The sequence below is a fragment of the Nelumbo lutea genome, chromosome 4, assembly GCF_056320005.1.
Source record: "Nelumbo lutea isolate HS-2025 chromosome 4, American lotus-T2T, whole genome shotgun sequence".
Taxonomy (NCBI): Eukaryota; Viridiplantae; Streptophyta; class Magnoliopsida; order Proteales; family Nelumbonaceae; genus Nelumbo; species Nelumbo lutea.
In genome coordinates this window covers 91,833,707-91,841,158 of record NC_142687.1, presented here as the reverse complement: position 1 = coordinate 91,841,158, position 7,452 = coordinate 91,833,707, and positions in this window count along the sequence as shown.

The window sequence follows — 7,452 nt, the reverse complement described above, 5'->3', positions numbered from 1 at the left end:
GAATTGTTGAATTGCCTAACCATCACTTGGATAAAAAAATGGTTTTTTTTAGTCAGTTTTAAAATATATGGGTTTAGATTGTTAAAATATTGACTTAGATCTAATTATAGCATTTATTAGTGAAAAATAATTTAAAAATATAGGATTTAATAAGAGAAAATGAGATTTAGTATCTCTAAGTATAATACTTAATAAGAGGAGATTAAATGAGGTGGAAAATAATAATCGAAGTTATATTTTTAATCCTTACAATTAGAGATGGATTAAATATACAAATATAGGCATTTTAGTAGTCATTGAAGCTGACATTAAAACTATAATAAAATGGCTTTTATACCTTATAGAGGGTAATTTTAGTCTAAAAAAATTTCATTTTGCATCAACACTTTTATATGTAGTATAGGTTTGTTAGATTGTAATGTTTGATGAGCCACTTAATAAGTACTTATATTTGTGGAAATGACATTTATATATAACGATAAAGAATTGCCCAAAATGAAGGGAAAATGGAGAAAAAGATGGGAGATTCATGTAATTGGAACGATTTTCCATCCTAGAGTCACCAAGTACCATTTCTACTTCACGTTGAAGCTCGATCGTCTTCTTTGAATCAAGGGAACTCGACAAGTTGCCTTTGTAAGTACTTATATCGAAAATAAGCATTTATTCACTCCTTTATTTGTCAAACGCAAATAAGCGCTTAATTGCCACTTATTGTGGGGTTCCACCACTTGTTCTAAATACTTATTCACGTAAGTACTTTAAAAAGTTATACTAAACAAGGGATGAATAAGCTATCAAGTTTGACTTTTCTATGGCGCTTTTGATAAAAATAGTGGCTTTTTTCTAATTTTTTGAAATTAAAGAAAAAGTTTATTGCACTTCCAACCTATCTTAGCCTGCCACATAATTTTCAAAATACATATACTATCCCATTTAAAAGAAGTGTTTTTTTCACCAAACACTCATAAGCACTTATCCTATAAGCACTTGTTTATTCAATAAAATCTCCCAAATGGGGGCTTCTTGATTAAGCCATTTATAAATTTGGGATAGCAAATCCAATGAGAGTTTCTCTATAGTGAGTCATTCACTAATAGATGCATATAAAAGAAGAGTTCCCTTTTGTTTTGACGTTACTAAGGTGTATTGATAAATATATTTAAATAATTACATTAAAAAAACTTTGACGAGGCACCAATATTTGATCCTAGCCGTTTGCAATTGTGCATTAGGAACATCTTCATACTTGTATACTTTTATTCATAGGAAGATATTCTTAATACATGTCTACAAGTGGTTGTGAAGATGGTGTGAGGACCAAATCCAATTTCAAATCCACTAATGTGGAACCCCACCCTTGCTTCATGAATTTAGCATCATTTTATATTCCATGGTACTAGAAAAAACTTGTTCTTCTGCCATTGCTATTAAGACTTCCAAAACAGAAAATTTTATAATTAAAATAGAGATTATCCATTTTTATATATTTTTTTAAAGGTATGAGCTCACTTAGGGGTGGCAAATGGGTGGGTTGGGTTGGGTTAGGTGTGGGTAGAATATCAACTCACCCATATTGGCCCGCTAACCCATTTCCCACACATGTTAGTGGGTCAAAGAGGGTCACAACCCATTATGTCCTTGACCCACCCTAACCCACCCATTTGACCCTTGATTCCAACTAAACTTTTTTATTCTAATTAAATAAAAACCTAAAACTATATATTTGATTTTCAACTAAAAACATAAAAGCTTCATTTTTTTTCAAAAAAAAATATACAAAATAAAACTCATAAATAACACAAAAAATGGTAAAAATATATGTTTAATGCAAAACATCAAAAGCTGTAGAAAAATACAAGAAATTACATGAAAATTCAAAAAATGCAAAATTTTTCAAAAATTTTATAGAAAACTATACAATATATTTCAACTAAAAATACATGAAAATATATAAAAAGTTCAAGAAATATTTTCAAATATAAAATACATAACTACACAATAAATATTGTATAAAAACACCATAAATTATAGTAAAGCAGGAAATTGAAAATAAATAACAAAAATATAGAAAATGAAGAGAATAAAATATAAAAATTATAGAAAAACTCAAATTTTGCAAAAAAAAAACATAGGTTTCAAAATCATGGCTGCATTTTGAGCCACAATTTCAGTTTTCAATGGTCCTTGGGCGGGGATGAATGTCCAAGAGAAGGTGAAGACAATAAGGGGAAAAAGAAGAATAAGAGAGAGAGAGAGAGAGCATAACTTATTTTGTTCGTTAGTAGATGAACTCTACGCTCTAGTTGTTGGTGAGGAAGATGACGTGATGAGGATATAAGAATGAAAGGAGAGAGAGAGAGAGAGAGAGAGAGAGAGAGAGAGAGATAACTTATTTTGTTCGTCGGTAGATGAACTCTATGCTCTAGTTGTAGGTGAGGAAGATGACGCAATGAGGATATAAGAATGAAAGGAGAGAGAGAGAGAGAGAGAGAGCATAACTTATTTTGTTCGTTGGTAGATGAACTCTATGCTCTAGTTGTAGGTGAGGAAGATGACGTGATGAGGATATAAGAATGAAAGGAGAGAGAGAGAGAGAGAGAGAGAGCATAACTTATTTTGTTCGTCAGTAGATGAACTCTATGCTCTAGTTGCTGGTGAGGAAGATGACGTGATGAAGAAGGAGAGAGAAAGAGAGAGAGAGAGAGAGAGAGAATAGCTTGTTTCATTCGCTCGCAGATGAACTCTGCACTCTGGTCGCCACTACATTTCATCCATCGATAGATAAACTCTAAAGGATAATTTGACCCTTTTTCCCAAATCCCAACCCTCTTTTACAAACCTAGAGAGAGATTGAGAGAGAGAGAGAGTATAGCTTGAATTAATTAGTTAATGACCCAATGGGTAGCGCAAGACCCAACCCCACCCCGAACCTAATGGGTCATTCGACCCATATTGACCCACCACTAGAATGGGTGGGTTGGGGTCAAGATTGCGAGCCCTAAGCTCACTTGAGCAATTTCCCCTTTTCCTCGTTAAGCATAAATGACCCCCTTCCCCCTTCCCTTTTATTAATGGAAAGGAAATGAAGTTTGTCTACAACTCAATTCATTTTTCAACTACTACTGAAAATGCTATCATTGAAAATAGAAAAGCGCATAGAACAATGATTTTTTGGGTTGTAGGGAACATTACTTTGTGTAATGGTAAAATCTCGGGCTGTCAAGTATGACCACTTTGGGCAAAAATGCCAAAGGCTACGACCTTATCCAATCTATGTCTCCCAAGACAATAGATAGTTGGGACCAACATTGGTTGGTTACAATTGGTAGTTGATCACCCAATAGCTAAGATTGTTACTTGGTGTTCCTTCTAAAAAGGAGGTGTGAGAATGTAAGTTCAATCCAAGTGTTTTTTTCCCTTTTTTTAATAATCAATGGTCATCATTAATAAAAAATCGCCTTGAATGGTTCATAAAACAAGTATCAACATTCCCTACACCCAAAGGCATTGGTTAAACCACTTAATTGCAAAATTAAGCAAGTAGAGTCATCTATTGTCCTTGTGATGCTATATTTCTTTCCTATATAATGTTGATACTTGTCTTGGTTTTTATCAATTTTATAAAACAATTGTAACGCCAATTATGATGTATGGAGCAAAGTGTTGAGCAATCAAGAAACAACATATTTAAAAAAATGAATGTGGAAGAAATGTACATATTGAGATGTATAGGTGGAAAAATTAAAAACGATACGACAAAAAATGGAACCATTTGAATTAGCATAGGAGTAGCTCCAGTAGATGATAAAATGAGAGAATGTACTCTAAAATAGTTTGGCCATGTGCGTATAGGATCATCAACAACACCCATAAGAACAAGTGATTTGTTGCAAGTTGAAGGGGCTAAAATAGGTTGACTCAAAAGGGTATGGGTCACAATAGTAAGGAATGATTTAAACATCCATAACTTAACAATATATATGACCTTAAACACAATATAATGGCAAAACAAGACTCATGCAACCAACCCCGTAAGTATAAGGTTTGGGTGATGATGATGATATTTTCTCTCTCCCACACAAGGATGAAGCAAGGGGAGGCGGAGGGGAGCCATGCCCCCCCCTCATGTCTTCATGGCTTTACCAAAGCCGGATATGCTCACAACAAAAAATTTGTTTCAACATATACGTTCCAAGTTTCAACATGATTTCTTTTGCACTTCGCAAGTATGGTGGGTCCTAGTCTCATAGAGAGATGTGTGGATATAGATCATGTTGTGAGCAGACCTGTAGGCACCTTGGCAGAGCCAGGTCAAGCCAAAGACCTTGACACGAGGGGCGACCTCTCATCAAAGTCCATTCAATTCGATTCAAATTCGACCACTTAATTATTTTAAGTAATTGATAAATATATAACATAAATATTTTATTTATATAAAGTATATAAAGTATATAAATTGTTTTTATAATTTAATTATTTTATATATTATATATACAAATTAAATAATTGGTTGAATTTGAATATTTATCGAATCGAATCAGTCCATATCCAAATTCAAATCCGATTAGACATTTGATATGAATAGAATATCTGAATTCAACTAATTAGATATTCGAATTATCCTAATTCATTTCAATTATGTCAAATCTTGAATTCGAAATTGGATTTTTGAATAACATTAACACCCCTACTTGCCCGTGTATTAATTTCTACTACCTTAGCCTTTTCTATTTGTAGTCCCAAGTTTTATCCCTTCTCTCAAGTCCATGCATCCGTTTGTTGCTACATGAGTTGATATCAGGCATTTCTAGTGATACCATGACACAATCTGATGTTGTCTGATTTGTGGTGTCCCGAACCAAGGACACAATCAGATAATCTTGCTAACTAGACAAGACCAAGGTGGAAGGATGAAGTTGTACATTGAAGATATCTGCAACCACAGAAAGGCTTAGAGGCCCGATGAGTTATTCCCCGGATAGGCACTCCGACACTTAAGTCAATACGACAATAGGGTCAGTCAGGACGAGCGGAATAGAGTAGTGTTGGTCCAAACCGATGAAGTAACAACAAAGGGTGTTGGGTGAGTGGAGAGTCAAAAGTCCTTTACTTTGAGTTGGGGGTGCCTATTTATAGCCAAGCATTCATATCCTAGTCAGATTAGGCTTCTAGGGTTGTTAGGATGAAGTTATCTGTCAAGGTCTTCGGAGGATTCCCCTTTCCTTGGCGGAGTTTGCTTCCTTGTCCATGTGAAACACTTCTCTTGATCATGCTCTTCCATCACATGGTTTCGGAACCTGCCACACGGTGTCCTCGGCCAGCTCGAATACCACCTGAATAGGTATCAAAATTAATATTTTCAAATAGATATCATTTGGTGTGTTGTGGTCACTATTTTGAAATCTATTTGTTTCTTTCTTTTGGATTTTTGGATTAAAGGAGAATAATTTTAGAGAGAGACAGAGGATCAAGGGAAAAGTCCTTCCTTTTTTCCCCTTGAACAAAGCAAATGGTAATCTCATTTTCTTTGTTCTTATTCTACTACATTTGGTGAAAAATACAAAAATCTCCTCAAATCTTTTATAAAATGTTTACTCTTGGTATCATGTTTCCTTCAAATGGTATCATTCTTCTCCAATGAAGATGGTTTTTTTAATACCTAAGATGGGTTTCAAACGAATTTTGGAAGAGAACTTGAGGGTACTTTAAGGTAATTTCTAAATAGTAGGGGTAGAGTAAGTTAATTTCCTAAAATTTAGAGGATTAAGGGAAAAATCCTTCCTTTTCTCCCCTTGAACAGAGCAAATGGTAACCTCATTTTCTTTGTTCTTATTCTACTACATTTGGTGAGAAATACAAAAAATTTACAAAAATCTCCTCAAATCTTTTATAGAATGTTTACTCTTGGTATCATGTTTCCTTCAAATGGTATCATTCTTCTCCAATGAAGATGTTTTTTTTTAATACCTAAGATGGGTTTCAAATGAATTTTGGAAGAGAACTTGAGGGTACTTTAAGGCAATTTCTAAATAGTAGGGGTAGAGTAAGTTAATTTCCTAAAATTTAGGGGTACTTTAAGAGTTCTTTGTTTAAGTCTAGGTACCAACAAGTTAAAGGTTTTAATGATGTCATGTTGTATTAGCACCTTGAAAATTGACTGGACTCGGAACGATTTTCTCTTCGAGTACAAATACACTAGATCTAGAGTGTATCCTCTACCTATAGCACACATGCTCTTTCACAGTAATTTTTTGTACTTTGTGTATCTTCTCTAGTGTTAGAAAGTCTACTTATTTCATGTAAGAAGTCACAATTGATGGACTGCAACTCTTTATAGACTTCAACCTTGCTTGTGTTGAGCATGGGCTCTTTGTCGACTAGTAATAATATATTATGGTTTTAAATGCATTGGTGCCACAAAATGCAATATAGGATAACTAAAGTAGAAACCCCTACAACATAAGATCTCCCATGGTAAGAGTTCGACAATGATATTGAGAAGATATGATACCTGAAACAACTTATGATCAATCATTTGGTATCACAAATGTTAAACCAATCACAAGGTATTTTTAAAAATTCATGGATGTATTTTGATTGGTCAAATATCTTCGGGTACCATATCTTTCTGACATCATAGATTTCCCCCATTGTAAATAATGATTCACCTATTTTTTCATCTAATAAGTCCATCTCTTCTTTTAGATTGCACTTGGTTGCTTTTCATATCCAACAAAACCATCTTAAACAAATATTGGCATTTGAATTGGAATGAACAATGAAGATTGCTTTGTATAAGCCTCCCTCAGATGGATCTAACCAACAAGAAGTTTTTCTATTGTTTCCCCAATAGGTATACATTTTATTTGTGGTCTATAATGTAGATCTAGTGATTGTTCTGCATTGTTTGACTCTAATCCCATTTTTTGAGTTTGTCGTTTGATGAAACATGGTTTAATAAGGCCTTGAGCAATTGATTTCTTGCAGGGCCCATCGTGCTCTAGTCTTGTTTGTATTTTTTTTCTTTGTAGAGCCCAATTTGAATCAGATATATGCCTTTTTTTTGTTGCATACTCCTCACCTTTTTCTATTTTTATTGCTTGTGCTTTGTTTGGAACTCAATTTCAAACAATTATTAAACTATGGTAGCATGACATTTAACATTTACTTTAATGGAGATGCCCAAACACTTATACATTTATGCTATGCTTTACCACATTCACAAACAAACAAACAAAATGAGTGCAAAATGGGTATGGAAATCTGGACCCACTTTGCATTCTCCCGAATCATAGCCTTTTTGCATCTGTAACGTACATAATTTCGTTTGCATCACTCATCACCACCAAATGTAGTCATATAATCAAAACACACACACAAGATTTTTATAAAGGTTCAGCCAAACCTGGTCTACATCTCCCTAAATATACTACTTGAAAAGCCATTACA